Source organism: Hemicordylus capensis, chromosome 6, assembly GCF_027244095.1.
Source record: "Hemicordylus capensis ecotype Gifberg chromosome 6, rHemCap1.1.pri, whole genome shotgun sequence".
In the NCBI taxonomy this organism is placed as follows: domain Eukaryota; kingdom Metazoa; phylum Chordata; class Lepidosauria; order Squamata; family Cordylidae; genus Hemicordylus; species Hemicordylus capensis.
Window position 1 is genome coordinate 96,885,539 of NC_069662.1, and position 22,842 is coordinate 96,908,380.

The following is a 22,842-nucleotide window of genomic DNA, read 5'->3' on the forward strand; positions in this document are numbered from 1 at the left end:
GTATGAAACCATTTGCACAATGGCTTAGTTGCCAGAATTGTGTCTTAGAGAAGCCAATATTTTTGTTTTCACTTGTTGTTTTATTGTATCTACTCCAGCAGGTACAGCAAGAGAAGGCACTCATCTATAGCATATCAGCTTGGATCTCCATATGTACCAACTCAAGACTACATTTAAAACATGGTGACTATAAAGCTTAAAAACAACAGACGCTTGGAAATAATATCTCTATAGCAAATAAATTGCCAGATATCCAAAAAGCAATGGGAAACGGAGTGAACCGATACCTGTTTCCTAATTACGTTTTCCAGCCTCTCTTCTCTTGAGGGGGTTGTTACTGATCAATAACTTTTATAAATTGGTTATATTTTGAGAGCTCTGTCCATAATAAATAGAAAGCTTATTCAAAACCCATTGGGACTTTGCTTCTTATGAGAAATTCATAGAAATAGGGGGAAAGTGTTATGGAAGGAGTTTGCTCACATTATTTGATTTTCTAAGCTTCTTAAAAATAAGAAGCTTGTTTTCCATTGGAAACAAAATCCAATGGAAAACAGTAAATTTCACATGAATGATAAGAACATAAGAACAGCCCTGCAGGATCAGGCCCAAGGCCCATCTAGTCCAGCATCCTGTTTCACACAGTGGCCCAACAGATGCTGCTAGAAGCCTACCGGCAGGAGCTGAAAGCATGTCCTCCCACCTGCTGTTACTCCCCTGCAACTGGTACCTCTGAGGCTGGAGATGGCCTATAGCCCTCCGACTAGTTGCTGTTGATAGACCTCTCCTCCATGAAGTTACCCAAACCCCTCTTAAAGCCATCCAGGTTGATGATTACCTATTTGAGCCCATTTTATCCAGCAGTCCTTGTGAAGAGGGCCACTGGCTTAGAGAGTAAAAGCAAGCAGAGCCTAACAGAATGACTGGGTGCTGAGCAGTGGTGTAGCAATGTTGAAGGCAGCCCTGGGACAAGATTTGAGGTGGCTGCTGGTAGCCTGATGGCACCTCCCCTCATCTGCCCCCGGCCTGGCTACCCACCCTTTTCTACCATCAGCCTGCCTCCCATTGCCAGGCTGTGATGAGGTCTAATGACATCACTGCACCAGGACAAGCACACTGTCCCATCCCAGGGAGAAAGCATGGTAATGTCATTAGACCGTGTCATGGCCTGTCAAAGGGAGGCAGGCCAGTGACTGTGTGGTTGGTGGGGGCCACAAAGGCAGGCGGTAACTGGTGGACCAATCACCATTGAGGGGAGGAGGGCATGGCAGGTGGCCCCCAGGTACTGTATCAGTGGCCTGTGTGCATCCTCACCGCCTTCCTTTATTATAGCTATACGCCTGGTGCTCTTACCAGTGGCCAACATCCAGACTATCACCATGCTGACACTCCAGCGTTTTTGGTCATTTGAGGTGTGTGTGATTTTTCAGTGTTCCCTCCCTCCTTCCCTTTGCATCCCAATCCCACATCCCTTAGCTTCAGGAGACACTGTTGGCTTCAGCGAAAAGGGGGAGGGAGAATAGCTGAAAATGACTCCCCTGATGTGACAGAAAACCCTAGCAGCCAGTGCAGCATTCATCTCAATGCCAGTCAATGTTTATAACAATCATTATTCTGCTTTCTGTATTTGGTATGTCTAACTATCCTTCTTAACAACATCATCTCAATAAGCCTCTTGATGTTCTAATGCAGGGTTTCTTAACCTTTGGCCCCCAGATGTTATTGGACTACAACTCCCAGAATCCTCAGCCACAAAAGCCATGTCTGGGGATTCTGGGAGTTGTAGACCAAAAACATCTGGGGGCCCAAGGTTAAGAAACCCTGTTCTAATGTCTTTACAAAGGAACATAGGAAGTTGCCTTCTACCAAGTCAGACCATTGGTCCATCTAGTTCAGTACCATCCACACTAACTGGCAGCAGCTCTCCAAGATTTCAGGCAGGAGTCAGAATCTCTCCCAGCCCTACCTGGAGATGCTAGGGAGTGAGCCTGAGGCATTTTACATGCAAGCAGATGCTGTTCCACTGAGCAACCCCATCCCCTAAGGGGAATATCATACAGTACTCATATGTAATCACCCATCCAAATGAAACCAGGGCAGACCCTGCTTAGCAAAGGGAACAATTCATGCTTGTTACAAAAAGACCAGCTTTTCCTGGAAGCAGCTGGACTTCCCATGATAAAAACCCTGTCCCCTGTTTCTCCTTGCTGGCCAGCTCTTTCAAACTGGTCTAGAGCTTTTAATACCATCCAGTTATGAGTTTGCAGCCGCTATTGGCAGCAACTAGCCTTTAACAATCATATATGTTCCATACTGCCAGATGGAGTCTGTACTGAGCATTAGCTGCTCTGGTTCAGGAGACCTGTCAATGAGTGTGTAATAACAAAGTGTCTCTCTATATACATTTAGTCATCAGACACTCACTGATAGATGTGATGAGTCACCACACTTGATGCTCAGAATAACCCTCTGGAAGTACCTTAATGACAATGACACCATGAATTGATTCTGTATAATACTATACAGAATTGAATTAATTGAGGATAGTTTTCTTCAAAATGCATTCTTGCATAAGTGGCTCATAGGCGGGAATATAAATAAATAGGGATTAACCACAACTTCTCTTCCAAAGTGTCTGTGTGGTATTCTAGATCAGTGTTTCTCAACCTTTTTGGAGTCAAGGACCGCTAAATTTGTCATGCAGAGTTTCAAGGACCACTACATTTTTTGTGTGCAGTTTCTAGTCCCAGACCAGCAGTTAGCAAAGGGGTTTCTTTCAAGTCTATCTATTAGTACAGGTGTTCACAGGTGTTCACCACTCAAATGTCCTGATGGGCCAAAACTGACCATGACTTGGCTCATGGGGGCCGAGGTCAATTTTTAGGGTGCTGATTATTAAAATAACACTTAATCAATCAATTAAATCAAAGTGAAATTAATGAAAATGAATTTAATCAAGATTTAACTTTTGCAGTTCTGGCTCAAAAGGGGGAGGGAGGAAAGGATGAGACATCATGGCTCCCTGGCACCTGAGATTTGTCCAGTCCAGATTTAACATTACCATATTTTAAAAATAGGTTGCAACCTTACACTCCATTCTTCCAATTCTGTCTTTTCTTACTCCTCATCTATCTATTTTGCATATAAACATGCAGGCAGGAACTTGTGTCAAGTTCCTGTATACATAATATCTTGCTTCTTAAATGCATAAAAATAGTAATTTAATATTGCTTTTAAAATAGTACTCTCTCTTACACACACAGTACTCCCCCTCCAGCTTTCCTCCTCTCTTCATTTGGTAATCACTGCCCTTGCTCTCCTTAGCAAATGGGACAATGCATGTTTGCTACCATAAAACCAGCTTATCAACTTAATTGATAGGAAGCTTAAAACATGACATCTCATATCATACTGGAAGTCTGTAACCAAACATCATCCAAAAAACCTCCAAGCAGTACACTCAGAACTAAAACACTCATTACCTTGAAAAGGTAATGTTATGGTAATGAACTTTACACATCAATATGGCATCCACATTAGGAAAGTAAACCACAGGGAATGGGGTGGGAGATTTAACCCTTAACCTTTAACACATTCATATATATCCAGGTTTTTACAACCGTAATGATTTTTAGGCAGAGGTTTAAGGGAGGGGGGGGAGTACTATGTACTCACACATGAGTGGGAAGACTTTTAGTGGGTCTCCTCTTCATCCTTCTTTCCCTCCTTCTCTCTCCTCTATTCACCATTTCATACCTTGCTACACCCAGCCCCCACTCCATCCCCTTTCTTGTGATCTCTTTTTTCCACTGGTTTTCTCAGTTCACACACATTGCACTAGTTCTCTCTCCTGCCTGCATGTTTGCTTTTAAAAATCCCAGTTTATGTTAGCTTCATCCCCTTTTTGGTAAGTCAGTAGCTCACCTTAGCCACCCCTTTCTTCATCTCCCTTATCCCCCCCCCATTTTATTTCTTGGTTCACACAGATTGTACTTGTTCTCTCCTGTATGCTTGCTTTTAAAAATCCCATTTTATTTGATATTCATCCCCTTTTGTTGAGTCAGTACATGATCAGCCCGCCCCTCACCCCCACCCCTTTCATTCTTCTTATCTTTCCCTTCTTTTTTCATTTGATCAGCACTGTTGCTTACTTTTGTTTGTTTTCTTATCTTTTGCCTGCCTGCCTTCCTCTGTTCCTCCTCTGTAGTAGTTCAGAACAGTGTTTATGCATGCAGAAGTTCAGAACAGAGTTTATGCATGCAGCACTCCAGCCAAGCCAAGCACTCCCTCTCACTCGCCCTGCTACCTGCCTCGTGTGTTTCACCGGCTGCATACCAGTGATGTCACTCGCTCTCGCTATCTCCTCTCATCAAAGAGACTGGAGAGATTATCTGGGAGTGAGAAAAGGCTGTCTGGGACTCCTGAGGAAGACAGAGCCCTGCAGCAAAGGCTGCCTGGTTAAAGATTAGCTCCAGGGAGCTAATCTCCAGGGTGTTAAAGGACTGGCATGCTTGAAAAGGAGGGGGTGTTAAAGGACTTGCACGGCACTCAACCCCCTGGGGACCGGCAGCAGTCCAGGGACCCGCGGTTGAGAAACTGTGTTCTAGATAACACATCTAATATAGTAGTTAGCATCTAGTTGAAGAAAATAAGAAAATATACAGCAGAATAATTCCCACTCATTGCCTGTTATTCCTGCAGCATTTTACTGTTCAATAAGAGATTAAGAGAACTTCTGAATCCTCAGGCAAGAGCTGTCATTAGTTAAACAAACAGATAATTAATGTGGAAGAATTCTATTCTGCTTGCATGGACTTCCACCAAACAGCCTGAAAACCATATGAAAAATGAATAAGAAAATTATCGTTTAATATGACACTCACAAGTGTACCTGAAGGTATAATTGTAATGATTCTGCATCACTATCTCTTCAGGGTAGTGAAATTCAAAACAGATTGTGAGGTGCTCCAAAAAGATCTCTCCAAACTGGGGGAGTGGGTGACAAAATGGCAAATGTGGTTCAATGTAAGCAAGGACAAAGTGATGCATATTGTGGCAAAAAACAAACAAACAACAACTTCACATATATGCTGAAGGGATCTGAGCTGTTGGTCACTGACTAGGAGAGAGATCTTGGGGTCATGGTGGTGGACAGCTTGTTGAAAGTGACAACTCAGTGTATGGCAGCTGTGAAAAAGGCTAATTCCATGCTAGGGATCATTAGGAAGGGGACTGAAAATAAAAATGCTGGTATTATAATCCCCTTATGCAAATTTTTGGTGCAACCACATTGGAGTACTGTGTTCAGTTCTGGTCACCGTATCTTAAGAAGGACATTGTAGAACTGGAAAAGGTGCAGAAGAGGGCAACCAAGATGATCAGGGGCCTGGAGCACCTTCCTTATAAGGCAAGGTTACAGCATCTGGTAAGGATGTGCAAACCGGCTCAACATCGAACAGGTTCAACATCGAGCCGGTTTGGTTTGATGGTTCGGGGTTGAACCAAACCACCCCCTGTTCAGTCCGACCCCAGACTGAACACCCCCTGACTGTTTGGGAGGGTTCACAATGAACTGGCCCGGTCAGGTTCGAGTCTAGTCTGGACTTGAACCAAACTGGGCCATCCAGTTCTATGCACCCTCCCTAGCATCTGGCTCTCTTCAGTTTGGCAAAGAGGCAACTAAGGGGAGACATGATTGAGGTGTATAAAATTCTGCATGGAGTAGAGAGAGTAGACAGAGGGAAATTTTTCTTCCTCTCTCACAACACTAGAACCAGGGGCATCCCATGAAACTGACCATTGGGAAATTCAGTACTGACAAAAGGAAGTACTTCACATAGTGCATAATTAACTTATGGAATTCTCTGCCACAGGATGTGGTGATGGCCACTAGCTTGGGTGGCTTTAAAGAGGGCTTAGACTAAGTCATGGAGGACAGGTCTATCATGGTTACTCATCTGGTGGCAATAGGCTACCTCCAGCCTGAGGCAAGATGCTGCTAAATACCAGTTGCAGGGGATCAATGGCAGGAGAGGGGGCAAGCCCTCACCCCCTGCCTGTGGGCTTCTTGGATGCATCTAGTGGGCCTCTGTGTGAAATAAAATGCTGGACCAGATGGGCCTTAAGCCTGATCCAGCAGGGCTGTTGTTACGTTCTTATAATGTAAAAGATACCCACAGATTAATTAATGCTTATAGGTATTCAACAGCATTATTGTCAGCTAGTCACATGTGCACTTGTGAACTTGACTGACTTTCTAAACATAGGCTGCGGTCCAAAAAGCTGCTTGCACTCACACAACAGGCTTGCACTAGTGCAGTGGAGTCTTTGCTCCCTTCCCTTTGAATGATTGTCCTCCAAGCTACTGTATGTCATTAACTCCTTCTGAAACTCTCCTCAAAAGAGTTTGCCATATGGAATAGGGGGCTGTTTTTTGGAGGGATAGTCTAAAGTCCTACAGAACTCATTCCAAAGGCTGAGATCCTGACTAAATCACTCAATAAAACTACTTAGGAGTCACTCTAAATTTCAATAGGACTTCCTTTAGTAAATTTAGTCAGGATGTCAGCCACGGTTATTTAGATCCTGGCCATAATCCCTGCTAACAGGGTAAAGTAGTACCTTTTAAACTCTTTTATATTTAAGCGGGCGGGGGGGGGGAGAGGCTTTCCTTATTCATCACAGTACAGCACCTTCCCATGCCTGTTGCTCAAGTCTTCTTGTTTTTCTTTTTCAGTTGTGATCACCTTTGGGAAAGGGAACCACTGTCTCATTCCTTTTGCTCGTTAAACCTATTTGAAAATGTTTCTTGGTTGAAAAGTGGTATATAAATATTCAAAATAAACAGCCTTAGAATCAGGGGACAGGATCCAGATTTAGTCATGACTAAAAGTAAAAAGTAAAGTGTACCATCAAGTCGATTTCGACTCCTGGCGCCCACAATGCCCTGTGGTCTTCTTTGGTAGAACACAGGAGGGGTTTACCATTGCCTCCTCCTGCGCAGTATGAGATGCTGCCTTTCAGTATCTTCCTACATCGCTGCTGCCTGATATAGTACCAGCAGAGATTTGAACTGGCAACCTTCTGCTTATTAGTCAAGCATTTCCCCACTGTGCCACTTAAGGTGACTTTAGTCATGACTAGCACCATTGAAATAAATGAGGCACGACTGACTTAGTCTGAATCCTGCCCAGAGGTGGAGCCTCTATTGTGCACCCGGGTTCAAAGAACCCAGGCCGCCATTCTTGTGGAGTCACCCCTAAAGCCCATAGCTATACCCCCAGTCTGACATCAGGTGCAGGGGGTGTGGCCAGACACAGAAACAGGCCCATTCAGTCCCACTCATAAGGTGCTTCAGCCAAAGCTGGGTTTTCAGCCTGGCTGGGAGTGATTCTCTGCCTTTCAAGGGGCCACATGCAGGGGGTTGCACCCCTGCCGTGGGCAGCTTCCTATGCCACTGATCCTGCCAGGGAGTCAACTAGCAAACTTAAGCCAGAAACCGATCAAAACTTCTTAGAACAGAACCAGTTTCTCAAATGGCTAAACATGAGATGAAACTGACCCAGAATAGCCATTCACTTCCATGCAGTGTTATGTTATCCTCTTCCAAATGCCCACTCTTACCAACCTCTCTATTTGGCCTGCTCCAAAACAAAACTGGGCTTGTTTACATCACAGCTGACCCTGAGCAAAACTGGAACAGGGAACCATCTTATTCCCTATTCCTTTTTCTGTGAAAACTGCTTTGAGAATTTGTGTTTAGAAGGTTTACAACAGCAGCAACAGCAAGTCCCCATTAGATGCTGGTGAAGCTTCAGTGATAAATAAAACATCTCTGTATATTGGAATGACTTGTGCTAATTCATTTAGGGTGGCTAGGAGGACATACATTGGGTCTAGCAGATTGACTTTTAAATTATCTGTGATAGCTGAATGTGTAGCTTGTTATCTCCTTGCTTCATGAAGTTAGATAGGTCATTAAAATATTTCATTTTCAAGCAGAAGTCATTGATTTTTACTAACTAGACAGCTATTTCCCTTTAGATGTTCCTATAAATGACTGTGGCCAACATTCAGAGCAGTATACTGCAGGTGCGCCTAACATTTGCCACCATGCAGCACTGGCCTCTAAGCTGTCCTAAAGCGTGAGCAACTTTTGTGATCTTGTGCAAGAGTGCAAATATTTTTCAGAGCTTGCTTGCACTGTGGAAGTTCTCTGTTAGAGTAAAAATATGTCACTGGACCCTGAGGGATTGTTTCCCTCTTCCTCCTCAGAATGATGCCCTCTTCCCCTGTGACCCTATTGCATCTATGAAAATCTTTTTGGGATGCTTATTAAACATATCTTCATAAGGACTAGAAGCATAATTTTTTAAAAGGCAGATAGAAAGAAAGTATTTGATATTCAGGATTAGGGATTTAATCATAGGAACATAGGAAGCTGCCTTATACTGAATCAGACCATTGGTCCATCTAGCTTAGTATTGTCTGCACAGAATGGCAGGGGAATCTCTCTCAGCCCTATCTTGGAGATGCCAGAGAGGGAATTTGGAACCTTGTGCATGCAAGCATTCAGGTACTCTTCCCAGAGTGGCCCCATCCCGAGAGGGGACTATCTAACAGTGCTCACACATGTCTCCCATTCAAATGCAAACCAAAGTGGACCCTGCTTAGCAAAGGTAGCAATTCATGCTTGCTACCACAAGCCCAGCTCTCCTCCCATAAAGTGATACCCCTGGTTCACTCTCCCCAATTTTTTTTAAGTCAAATAGATTAGGAGAGCTTGGTTCCCACAAGGGTGTGTAACTCGGCTACTATGACTGCACATGAGAGTCTGGTGGTGCAGTGGTAAAACTGCCGCCCTGTAACCAGAAGGTTACAAGTTCAATCCTGACCAGGGGCTCAAGGTTGACTCAGCCTTCCATCCTTCCGAGGTCGGTAAAATGAGTACTCAGAATGTTGGGGGCAATATGCTACATCATTGTAAACCGCTTAGAGAGCTCCGGCTATAAAGCGGTATATAAATGTAAGTGCTATTGCTATTGCTATTGCTATTGCTATTGCACCAGACTACACCTAAACTGCACCTAAAGAGGGTGAGAGTCTGATCCATTTTAGACCTGGCCAAAAGTTTAGTACTTTTCCAAAATCTTCATTCTGATCTGAAACTGAATTAAAAAGACAAGACTTGTTGCTCTTATTTTACATACATGGCCTTCAAATGAATACCAAAATTGTTCTAAATCAATTTCAGACCCATACACCTAATAATAGGTTAAATTATATTATCTATCTTGGAATTAATGGGATGATTACAAGTGGTCTTTTCTCTTATTCTTTAACTCTTTCAGGTATTTATGCATCCTCTGGCTATTGCCTTATCAAGGCTTAAGCATATCAGTGTGGTACTCCTGGTGAGTCATAATTAAACATCCCTAAAGGGATTTCTTTCAAACATTAAAAACAATAAGCCCAGCATTGCTGCTCCTACAGATCTATTTTGGATTGTTTTTGTACTTTCTGAAGAAATAGGTTCCTTTGAAAACTGTACAACAGTTTTACAGGTTTTTTGACAGCTCTGGACAAAGGACAGTAGCTCCATTTCTTTCTTACAGAGCTGATCCAGTAGCCACTCTGTTATTATACCAGCTCAATAGCTAAGGTTGCATGTTTATTTTAACAAGTATTTCCCAAGATCGATTTGATTAAAGCAAAAGTGGCTGTCCCTGGAGAATCATATCATTCTTGCCCCCACCACTTTCAGGAAATACAATTGTTATCATTACTGCTATGTGACAAATTGCTGTGTCAGTTTATGGAACAATAAGTTCCCCCATCTTCCTTAATTCTAGGTACCTCAGTTCCAGTCACTGTTATTGACTAAATCAATGGCTAAACTTGGCCGAGTCATTTTCCTTTCCCGTCCTTGTGTAACCTCAGCAGTAAACTGAATTGTGGTACTTTTCATTTCTTCTTAGATCTTTTCGAGAAAAGAATGACAGGAAGGGCTGTGCTATCTTTTACTTCCAGATTTTAGTTTCATAAACATCAAGGTTTCCTCCTTAACCTCCTTTCCCTGAAACTTCTCTTTAGGGGAATATGAAAAAAGAATTTCTCCTGACTCCTGCACATCAAGAAGGAAAGCCTGATCTCTGGGTGCCACCTTTTTTGAAATATCTTTTTAGGAGAATATGAAAAGAAGATATTTCTCCTGGTTTCAACACCTCTCTGTGGAAAGCTAATATTAAAGTGTGTGGGGTTCATAAATATTCATTGAGAATCGACTTCTGCTGAGGGCATTAGTTGGATTTATTGAGCTAATAAATGCATGTTAATGACCAAGTGAAGCACATGGGCTCCTGAGAGATACCATGTTAATGGCAACCCATGTTTGTATATAGACCTACTGATGAATTAATCTAGATATAGGGCAGATTCTCAGAATTACTGAAAATTCTGTTTTGTTTCTGGTTTTTAAAAATCTGATTTCTGCAGTGGGACAGTAGGTCCATGCATTCACCCTCCATATATATGATACAACCCATGATGTTACAGGAGGTTCAGCTGCAATTACCACCAGTTTGTTTGGTGGCAACCTAAACCCAGGCCTTCTTTAGGGTTGCCCCAGGGCTTTGGAACATGCTCCCAAATGGAATCAGAACCTCTCCATCTCTGGCTGCTTTTTTCAGCGACTTTTGAAAAAGCACTTATTTGATCAGGGTTGTAGTTTATAATGCTTTAAAGTTTTATTAATGGTTCTTTTAGTTTGTTTTATACAATTAAAGGTTTGAATTGTGGTTGTGTTTTAATTTATAAACCACCCAGAGATTTTATATGGGGCAGTATATAAATGCAATAAATAAATAAAATAATAATAAATAAATGGTACCAGGCACACTCTCACACATACTTGGCCTCTATGGTCCTTTCACCCATCTTGTAATGAGGCTGGGTCATGGGAATTGAATGTATATACCTGTTGTCTGCGTCATGTTACAATATATGTGTGGTGGAGCATGTAGTGCACAGGCCAGTGATTGTTTGTTATTGTAGTAACTGAAATTGATATCTTAAGTCTCTTAAAAGATTGCCAAGCAAACACTGCTGTTAAGCATGATTATGACATATTTAATGTCATGTATAGTGTGGCCCTTCATTTGTATTTCATCTCTCTTTTCTAAACAGATGCTGGAGCTTAGGGACTCATGGCACATTCACTGGGGAAGTGGAATTTCTCTCCTCCCCATAACAGACACATTTCAAAATTTTGAGTGTTCACACCATAAGCTGAAATTGGTTTGTTGTTTGCTCTTCCCATAGAACTTTGGGAACTGTAGTTGTGGAAATGGGTGGGGTTGGGCACAGGTTCCCATTTTACATCCCCAGATGTTGGGCTATAGTTGTTGGATTTTTTAATTTTTGTCCACAGTGGACTGTGGGGAAAAGCTGTAGTAGGGGTTCCCAGTCTTGAGCCCCTAAATGCCACTGGACTACAACTCCCATCATCCCCAGCAACAATGGGCTCTGATCATTGCAGCTGGGGATGATGCAGTCCCACACCATTTGCGGACCCAAGCCTGGGGACCCCTGATTTGGGGATCTGACAATTCTCAGAACTCTCTCCAAACTAAAACTCCCAGGACAGGACTGGTATAAAATAAAGATATGTTTGTAGTGTAGATAGGTGCCCACCAGCTACATATCTCCTCAGTGTTGAAGGCTGACACTTTGCCCCCACCTCTGCAGGTGGCAATTATGACATTGCCTGTGGTTTTCCTATTGTGGCGTGCTCATTGTCTCCTTAGGTAAACGTAAAGTGTGGCATTGAGTCAGTGTCAACTCCTGGCAACCACAGAGCCCTGTGGTTGTCTTTGGTAGAATACAGGAGGGGTTTACCATTGTCATCTCCTGCACAGTATGAGATGATGCCTTTCAACATCTTTCCTATATCGCTGCTGCCCGATATAGGTGTTTCCCATAGTCTGGGAAACATGCCAGTGGGGATTCAAACTGGTAACCTCTGGCTTGCTAGTCAAGTCATTTCCCCACTGCACCATTAGGTGGCTCATTGTCTCCTTAGTGATGGCTTAGTCTACAGTCAGACTATGTGGTGTGGAGGATGCAGGACAAGAAGCAGCATTTCACAGGGGCAGCTTGGTTCTCCTTATATCCCAAGGATATTTTAGTCATTTATTTTTGACAGACCATTAACATCAAGCAAACTACTATGACTGTAAGTAGACCAATAGTAACACAAATATATGAACAATATTTACACACTCAAACTGTAATTAATTAATTAATTAATTAATTACCATTACCATTACCAAAGTACATACACATACTTATGCATTCACACCCACATGTACACATATACATGTTGGCCCCTTAGCTAAGCAGGGTCCACCCTGGTTGCATATGAATGGGAGACTAGATGTGTGAGCACTGTAAGATATTCCCCTCAGGGGATAGAGCCGCTCTGGGAAGAGCATCTAGGTTCCAAGTTCCCTCCCTGGCAGCATATCCAAGATAGGGCTGAGAGAGACTCCAGCGTGCAACCTTGGAGAAGCCGCTGCCAGTCTGTGTAGACAATATTGAGCTAGACGGACCAATATTCTGACTCAGTATATGGCAGTTTCCTGTGTTCCTGTTCCATATACACACACATGCATACACACACACACACACACACACACACACAATTTTTAAAATTAGGATAGAATTATAGTGTTTCTAAAATTTACATTAATATTTTATGAATAATAATTAATTCGTGATTATGATTATTATTTATCAAACCAGTGATTGTCTGAAATGGTCCTTCATTGTATATTTTAAAAACCTAAAAAGATAGGTGTTGTTTTTTTTAATTTAGAAAAGGATTGATTTTTTGGAATAGCTCAGATTAAATCCTAATACATGTTGTCACAGCAGCAATCTGTTTCCACACTTGAACACTATTGTTTGCTACCACCTGATTAAATGTCCTTAGCTCCCATAGCCCTCCCCATCAATTTCTCTAAAATGCTAGCATCCATCTATGTTAGTGCCATCTTCAAAGCCAGGGAAGTTGCTGGCTTCATTAGAGCTCTCCGTGTACAGAAACTCATAAAGAGAATGAATTATGGATTGTGACACTCTTTTGGAATGCAAAAAGATCAGAAGAGTGGAGGGGAAAACCCAGGGTAGAACAGGAGAAGATTGCAGCAGGAAGCATGTTGACATAGTTATGAAGAAAAAAGAGATGATAAATGATGCATGATTTTAAGGTCTGAGTGACAGTACTGTATTGTGCTCTCATTCAAGCTCAAGAGGATCATAAGTATCACAGAAAGAAATGTGGGTTGTGTGTGGGTGACCAGGTGAAAAAAGAAGTATGACTGTGTTTCCTTCGTTTTGTTTCAGTTTTGAAGGAAGGAGTATGTTGATATAAACTTTGATGTCAGCCTATCAGTTTTGAAAATTTGCTGATGGGTGAAAACTGGCTGTACTTTGGACATGAATAGAACTGTGTCTTCTTGTGGTTTCCTGTGAATACTCAATTAATGGTAGTGCTAATGGTAATGAATGTTTTATAAAGGCTGATAAACTGTATTAAAATTCCCACTATAGCAATGCAGATGGTTCATCCAAGGCCTAAAAGGAAGTATGTTTCTTCAAATCACACCTGCTTCTCAAGCAGAAACACACGAGGTTCATTCTCATCCATCCCCCAGAGCACATGGTTAATGCTAATAGTTTCCTGCATATGCTAACTTGCACACTAATGACCTACAGCAGAATAATGCAAGTTTAAATTGCCGAACAAAATTTTAGCTCAGCTTTTAGACAGTGCGATTCAGCCTGAGGGTATTTTCTTAACTAACAAGCCAAACACATTGCTATTCAGATAGTGTAGTAAGAGGCCACAAAATGTGATGCTCCTGCCTGAAAATTTTATAGGAGTTCTACATGAATAACACTGGTAAACAGAACTTTTGTTGTCACTGTCCAATTGGCCATATGGTATGGAGTTGAAGTGGTCTGTGGGTGTTTTACATAATCCTGTGGCAAGGTTGTGTGTATGACATGATTCTGCAGGAGTGAAGAGTAAGTGCACATTGTGGTACTGGGTGAAAAATTAGCATCCTGAACAGGGATGTGCATGTGCTGATACTCTTTTACTGCAGTGCTCTTCTAGGGACAAGATTAGCAGTTCTGTGGGCACTTGCTGACAAGTTTGTCAGTGGGTTAGATATGTTCATTTTGAATTGGTCTCTGGAGGAAGATTTGATTGGGGAATTTACATATTGGGGGGAAGGGCCAGTCTGATTGACTATTTTATAGTTTCTTGAAATTTGTTAGACTATACACTACAGCAGAAAATAGACTAAGGATGTGCAAGCCGGCTTGGCTCGAAGGCTCAGCCTTGAGCCAAACCGAACCGAATCCGCTGATTTGGACCGGCTCAAAGCCCTACCAGCAAAGGGGAATCTAGTTGTTATTCTGCTTTACTGGTAAAGGGGTGAGAGTGGGTCTTCCCTAACTGTAGAGAGGAGTAAATAGAAGTACTCACAAGTCATGCCAGCAGCGGCTGCAGTGACCATGGTGGGGGTGGGGTACAGTTGCAGTTCCCCTGACCCCTGCCAGACTAGTCTACTGGACCGGTGGCAGCCCAGTTGGGGCCCGTTCTGGGCCTTCTCTGGCCCGTTTTATGCCTCTGCACAGGCACGGAGGCCAGTTTTTTAACCTCTGTTCATGCGCATGAGCCATTTGCATGACCATACATTCGCATCATCATGCAAATGTCCTGTGTGCATATGCAGAGGTAAAAAAAATAGCCTCCATGCCTGCACCGAGGCCCAAAATGGGTTGGAGAAATCCTGAAATGGGTTGCCACAGGCCTAGGAATCTCGGGAGAGGCAGTTGGGGGAGCTGCTGCTGCCCCTCCCCCTGTGGCTGCTGCAGCCACCTCTGGCATGATTCCACCTGGAATTTGGGAATGTGCTCATTTTTCCTCTGATCGTCCTCATATGATAGGGGACAGAATGGACCCCTCTATCCCTGAATGGCCTCCAGTTACCCCCGAGGAGATTTGCGTAGTCAACAAAAATCAGGGAAGGCCCCCGGTGGTGATTTTATTTCTATTGAATTGATAAGGTCTAATTTGGCATGGTGCGCCCCAGTTCTAGCTTCTCTTTTCTCTTTTATTGATCAGACTGTGTGTATGCCTAGAGGTTGGGATCTGTCCATAATAATCCCATTTTTTAAGAGGCAATAAAGCTGACCCGGCTAATTATAGGCCGATCATCCTCCTTTCTGTTATTAGCAGACTTTATACTAGACATTTATATTGGAAGCTGCTTAACTGGTTTGATGAGAAAGTGGGCATTATTACTATGCTCCTGGGACACTAGCTCCAGGAGACCTCAACCTCAAAGAAAGCACATGACATGTCTGCAGGCAGCAGCCAATCCAAAACAGCTGAACACTCCATCACAAACCTTCTATAACTGTTACTGCAACTGCTGTACCTTTCATATAACATCAGAGCAACTGAAGAAGGTGGAAGCTGAAACATCTTGCAGATTATATTTCTGTTAACAAAAAAATTATTATGATCTTATTATACACTATCAAAGTTTGGGGAACCATTTAGCATTACATTATACATATTACTATACTATTTATATTTATTATTATGTTATTAAATAGTATTAAAAATTTATGGAAGCATATATGACTGCATAATTTAAAAAGTACTTTTTGCATTGAAGTATTATCAGTGGATTTTAAATGTCAGTGGTTGTTGGGTATTGAACCAGAGGCGGGGGGCAGGCACAGTAATTCTGATCTGCCTTCTAATATTCTCTCTCCAGAAGCTTCTGTTGCCCTGCCTATCTCCAGGCAGCAATTCACTGTTAAATCTGCCTCTTGCAGCAGTCACTCATGCAGTGGCTGGGCTGATCCCTTGCTCCACATTGTGATGAGAGGGGAGATTTTGTGTGTATTTTATTAATATTTCTTTAAATGTTTTTCCTTTCTAATGTTCCCAACAGGATCTTGTTTCACTGCCACATATATGCTCTCTTAATAATCAGGAACTCTCTTTATAGACGTCTTCAGGTTTGATAACAGTTATGTAGACATGGGGGTACAGATAGGGACACTCTCCTTTGATATTTCAGAAAACAAATAAAGATTTATTAATTTACAGTTTCTGAGGTTCTCTTGCTTCTCTGCTTAATAAGTGGGGTAGTTCTCTTGCTCGGTTACAGAACGGTTTCTTTGACAATACCGTTTACTTTCAGTTATTTCTGGTATAAACATTTCTGTGAGTTTTTTCATACCTTTTTCTTTCTTCCCAGAGCTCATATATTAGAGTTACAACTATATTTATTTCACAGGAACCTTTCCTGGTTCTCCTAAATCCAGCCTCCTCCCAGGCTGTATCTCAAACACATACGAGACTGCCTTCGGATAGACCGGCAAATCACACGGACCTGCAGTTTGCCTCAACCCCCCCCCCCCCCGCAACCGGCTTACTCCCAGATGATCAGAATTTGAAGTCTGGGAGCCAGCAAAGAGGGCAAGCTCCATCTGCCTCAGAGGGACAGCCCATGCCAGCCAATGGACTGGTAGCCTGTGAGAGGAGCTTCCTCCCTTACCTCTGGTTTTGGGAACAATCCCAATCCAGATGTAATGGAGGCACGAATGGACCTTTGGTTAGGTAAGTGGGACTTTGCGGGCAAATTGTACCTGCAGTTGGGTTTAGGAACTATGGTTCTGATAATTCGGACATCACAGGGGCCGAACCGGAAGTGAATTAGTCTCTAGTTTGGCATGATGTCTGAAGGTGGCCATACTCTGTGCCTTTACAGTACACACACCATAATGAAGTTCTTATGTTCCTATAGTGTCCTACACATGACCTTGGGATAACCAAAACTTGATGTTCACACAGTGAGGGGTATAGGGGGAAATGGTACAGACACCAGACTACACTGTTTGCCATTTTTCTGTTGAACAACAACAAAAAATTCACTTTCAACTGAACTGTGGGGCCACTTACAAGGTGCTGCCATTATCACTGGTTAACAAAAAGACAGGAACCCTATTCAGACTCTATTCAGTTGTTGGGTTGCTCCAGGCTGCTGATCATGAAAGAGCCAGCCATTGTGGATGCAGTGCTCCCCTATTCACACAAACAGCTCTGTAATTGTGAATAGGGGTGTGGATGGAATCGCCAGGTTCACAAGTCAGGTCATTAGAACTGGCTGTGGTTTGGTTCAGTCTGTCAGAATGGGTCGACCCAGTTTGATTACCTCGCTTGTAAAGAGGAATCTGGTAAGGATTCCCCTTTACAAGCAAAGGGGGATTGCTTATGTAAAAATGGGTTCAGGGCCAGGTGAGAGGGCATCTTACTGGCTATTGCAGCAGTGGCTGTGGCAGCGGCTCCCCAGCAGTGGTGGGGGCGGCTCTGGGGCAGCCACCCTTCTTGGCCCCACTGGTGCTCCCCCCACACCATGGGCTGCCCACCAGCCTGTGGTGTGGGGACCATGCCAGCAGAGCAAAGAGGGCCTGCCACCACCACTGGGGAGCTGCTGCCACAGCCGCTGCCTCAAAAGCCGTAAAGTGCCTTCTTGCCTGCCCCCCCCATCCATTTTTACATAGGTAATTCCCCATTGCTTGTAAAGGGGAATCATTACTGGATTCCCCTTTACAAGCAAGGCAGTTGAGCTCCGGTTCAATCCAAACTCTGTGCAGTTTGGTATGAACTTGGACCAGCCCCCTCTTTCAGGGGGCCCGTCGGGTTCAAGCTTGAACCAGTTGAACCGGGCCCGTTTGAATCGAACCAGGTTTGATTCAAACTGGTTCTGCACACCCCTAAGTGTGAAGGGCAATTGTGAGGGGGTGCATTACAGTATGGGGTGGGACACTGAGTGTGGTTTCTTTTTAAAGTGTCTAAATGGGGCTAGAGATTGAACTCTGTGGCCAGTTGCTCCTTAGGGTCAACAAGAATACTCCAAAACCTGTGGGCAAGTGCAGAATTAAAGTTTGCAACTCAAAGAATAATAAGTTCTATTGCTTAGCATTTGTTCTTGTGAAAGAAAAGGACTACTATCAACAATAAATATTCCAGACCCTAACAGGAATGGAATGGATGATTTTAGGGGGGTCAGGAATAAAAATTACATCCATTAAATGCATTTATTACTCATTATCCATGTGTAACTATATATACATATTCAAATCCAAATAAATAATGGTCCAAACAAACAAACAAACAAACAAATAGGTGTTCATATTGTACAACAGCTTGAAAACATGTATAAATAACTTTCTGGTGCTGATTGATTTATCACATCAAGTGATAAGATATCACTAAATTAATCACTAATTTTGTGATAAAATATCACTAAATGTTGTGTAGCAGTGAGTAAAATCTGGAAATGGTGTGTTAAGAATGAATTAGACTATCTTTGTGGAAATCAGTTTATTTTGCTTTATTTTTAAATTGAAGTTTGGTACATTATACTAATGGAAACACCTCTATCGGGCAGCAGCAATATAGGAAGATGCTGAAAAGCATCATCTTATACTGCGCAGGTGATGGCAATGGTAAACCCCTCCTGTATTGTGCCAAAGAAAACCACAGGGCATTGTGGTCGTCAGGAGTCGACACCAACTTGACAGCACAACTTTACTTTACTTTACTTTACATTATACTTTTGGTGCAGATTTTTATGTTTAATTATGTTTGTTTGTTTATTAGATTTATATATCGTCCTTCCAAAATGGCTCAGGGCAGTTAACAGCACGATGTTTTGAGCTAAGCTTGATTCTAATCCAGGTGCAATGCCTATTCCGTTAGTGATGGAATGTGAACTCCCAGGGAAGTAGGGAGAGGGAGACATAGAATAGACAGATGGGGAAAACCAGGTGGGTGGTTAGAGCAGTATAGGCAAGAGACAGGGACAGTTTGGGGCTGTAGGAATGAAAATGAAGATACATTCTTCTCTCCCCACCCCCTTTGTCTGTCAGGCAGAGAGTGATCCCCTCACACTTCTTCAGAATTACCTCACACTTCTCTCAGTGGACAGTGTCCTGCTGCCCATCCCCCACTGTCAGAATGCTGACAGGAGAACTGCACTTGACTTCTGTGATAAGAAGGTTCCATTGACTTAAATGGGCAGGCCCACCTTAGCCACACCTATTTCTTTTTAAAATGCTGAGCTAATCTCCATGACATTTAGCCTGTTTACTGCTTGTTCACAAAGCTCAACTTTTTCCACAGTTCCCAGCTTGCTAATTTCTCCTATCTTCTAGCTAGACCAAGGTTTCTTAACCTTGGGCCCCCAGATGTTGTTGGGAATACAACTCCCATCATCCCCAGACATGGCCTTTGTGGCTGAGGATGATGGGAGTTGTAGTCCAACAACATCTGGGGGCCCAAGGTTAAGAAACCCTGTTCTAGACCTTGGGCGGGGGAAAGTCTTCATTTTTAGAGTGGGAAAACTGCATAGGTAATTGATCTTCATGATTTTCCAAAGCGGGGGACACTTTGGCAAAACAAACAAACAAACAAACAAATAAAACCCTGCAATGTGAGAGCCACTTCCCACCTCCACCCAGTAATGTGCTTTTCTGGGGGTGGGGGGACTTTAAGAGTAACAGAAACTTGCTAAAACATGCCCTCCATGCACTCACACCTTTCCTGAGCACAGTTTATGGCAGTATACAACATCATTACTGTTAAGTTAAGGCATCAGCCTTAGATTCCAGTTACAGGGCTTTGTGACATTTGAATCAAAATGAGATAGCTTTAACTCTGGTTAAACTCTGGCAGGTTTTTTAAAAACGATCTAATTCCTATTGTGTCCATATGTTTTCCCCTCTGAGGCTAATAGAATCAGTATGAAGGAAAGGGTTAACTCCCACTGTCCCCGAGCCATAGCTCTGAGCCAAATTGTATTAGTGCAGTTGTTTTAAGCAAAAATAATATAAAAACAATATTTCTGGTGTGGCCCCTGTGACTTAGCTTTGTTTTTAGATGTGCTGGGAATATGGCAGAGCTTGAGCTTAAGTTGAATATATAAGCTTTAGCCTTGTACATTTCCAATTTTTTTTCCTTGATCTAAAGAAAAAACAAACAAACCTTGAAGAAATGAAAGATTTCTGCAGAGAACAAGTGAGAGTTGGAGGATAAACTCTGTTTATTGCCTGCTTTAAACAGGAATTATTTGAAGGCTGCACTGCTCCTCCAGTTTAAATTCAGAAAGCATGTTCCCCAGGGAAGAATGAAAGCATATCTGCAAAGTGTCAAGTAATAAAAATAAATAAGAAAAGTCCTAAACTCTTCCCTACTCGTGCTATGTTCTTTTGAGAATATCTTGTAAATGGTGAAGAAATGCAGCCTACAGCTGTTATCCTCTTTGCATCACTTAGTCTGCCACCAGTACTAATAACAACATGTTTGGGGTTTTGTTTCAGTTTTTTGTGAAGGTGCCTTTTTCTGCAAAAGAGGTTACATGAAACATAAAATAATTATCAAAAAGAAAGATGTCTCCTTTCATGAAATCTTACTTTATTAGAAAATACAGATCATAGCTTACAAGCAGAAATTTGTTCTAGTGCTGCAGCTACAAATTCTTGTCCTGTCCTCACTAGTCCCCAACACCACCTGCCCTACCCCCATCAGAGGCTGCTTCAAGCGTGTATCAATCTATGGTCCAAGACCAGCCAACAAAAGAAAACACAGAAAGCACAGATACATATGAAGCATGTGAAGGGTAATTTCCCTCTAGGCAACAGAGGCCTGGGTGCAGGAATGCCATGCTTTTGGTGGAGGGGGGGAGGGGAGGGGAGGGGAGGGGAGGGGGGTGGGATGCCAGAGAAGTCAAGGGAGGTTTTGCTCAGTTATAGATGTTCAGACTGAGTTAGATGTTCAGACTGAAAGGCAGGCGGCCAAATCAGATGTTTATGATTAGTAGGCTCAACAAGCTGGGAGGTAGGCTCCAGGAGAAGCTGGGCATAGGGGATGCTGAGGGCTAAATCTGTTCCTGGGTGCATCAAATCTGTCTCTTTGCTTGGCTTGATTTGGAGTGCTGCTATTAGAAGCAAATTTTCTATCCCAAATTCTGAAGGGCAAAAATGTCTCTTCTCCAGCTTCTTCTAGTAATCAATGTCTTGGCTTACATACTTACCAAATTTAAGCTTTCTATCCATTTTGGAAATACGGTTATAATTTTCATTGCAATGCAACAGTAATTAGCACTGCAGCCTGGTCCTATGCATGTTTACTTCAGAATTTCCAACCACTCTCAAGTAATGAAAACAGAATTGCAGTTATTTCATTTATTTCATTTATTTATTTATTTATTCATTCATTCATTCATTCATTCATTTATTTATTTAATATACCGCCCCCGCCCCCCCGCAAAAAGAAATGGCTCAGGGTGGTTTACAACAAATAAAAACAATTAAAATCAATTAACAGTTAACAATTAACAGTTATGGTGGTGAGGCTCAGGTATCTTTATATATTTGGTTTATAGCGACTGTTCAACATATACTAAGCATCATACATGCAAGGCAAAACTGCATGGTAGGCAGATATTTGGCAGGAGAAACTTCTACCATGGTTTCAAGTCAATTTCTGCAAGAACAATACCTGTTGATTTAATGACAGTTATACAGTCATGAATTAGGGGTATGGGATCTCTGCCAGAAGGAAACAAGTTGTTCTAGTAAGAACTAATCAGCCTACTTTCCTTTCATTGTCTCTTCATCTGGACTAAATCTGGTGCAAATCGAGGTCCACAAATTAGATCTCTTGCACCTCAAATGTTAATGTGTCTGCCATCTTGGATTGGGGTGGATGTCATCATTACAAACTGCACCATTGAAGTGTTCCTGTGTGTCACTCACTACAGCTGTTCCAAATTTGGTTCCAATTGGTTAGATAGTCCTCAAGTTAGTGCACATGCACCTCAAAAGTTTATTCATCCACCATCTTGGATTGGGGTGGGTGACATCATGACAAACTACACCATTGAGGTGTGCCTATGTGTCACTCACTGCAACTGTACCTTATTTGGTTTAAATTGGTTAGACAGTCCACAGATTAGCCCGGTTACACCTCAGAAGTTCACATGGCTGCCATCTTGAATTGGAGTAGATGACATCATCACACACCACATCATTTGGGCATCCCTATGTGTCCCTACAGCTGTAGCAAATTTGGTACAAATCAGTTAAGCAGTTCACAAGTTAGCTCCCTTGAGCCTCAAAAGTGTATGCATTCTGCCATCTTGAGTCAGGGTGGATGACATCATCACAAACTATACCACTGAGGTGTCCCTGTGTGTCATTCACTACAACTGTATGTAATTTGGTTCAAATCAGTTAGAGAGCCCACAAGTTAGCCCCCTTGTCTCTCAAATGTTCAGATGGCTACCATCTTGGATTGGGGTAGATGACATAATCAGAAACTTTGCCATTGAGGGGTCCCTGTGTGTTCCTACAGCTGCAGAAAATTTGGTTCAAATCGGTTAAGTGGTTCACAAGTTAGCCCACTTGCACCTCATATGTTTATGTGTCCACCATCTTGAATCGGGGTGGATGACATCATCACAAGTTTTGCCATTGAGGTGTCTCTATGTGTAACTCACTGTAAATTTACCCAGTTTGGTTTAAATTGGATAGACAGTCCACAAATTAGCCTGTTTGCGCCTCAGATGTTCATGCGGCCACCATCTTGAATTGGAGTGGATGACATCATCACACACCATGCCAGTTGGGAATCCCTATGTGTCTCCACAGCTGTAGCAATTTTGGTTCAAATCGGTTAGGCTGTTCACA

At 42.6% G+C, this 22,842-nt stretch overlaps 1 long non-coding RNA gene across 2 annotated transcripts in view; it reads left to right on the top strand.

The window, feature by feature from the left end:
- Positions 1-303, top strand: part of LOC128329884 (uncharacterized) — a 44,163-nt gene extending 43,860 nt beyond the window's left edge. For both annotated transcript variants that reach the window (XR_008309834.1, XR_008309835.1), the window contains exon 3: positions 99-303. This is a non-coding gene — a long non-coding RNA (uncharacterized LOC128329884). The remainder of the gene's footprint in view (positions 1-98) is intronic.
- The last annotated feature ends 22,539 nt before the right edge of the window (positions 304-22,842 follow it).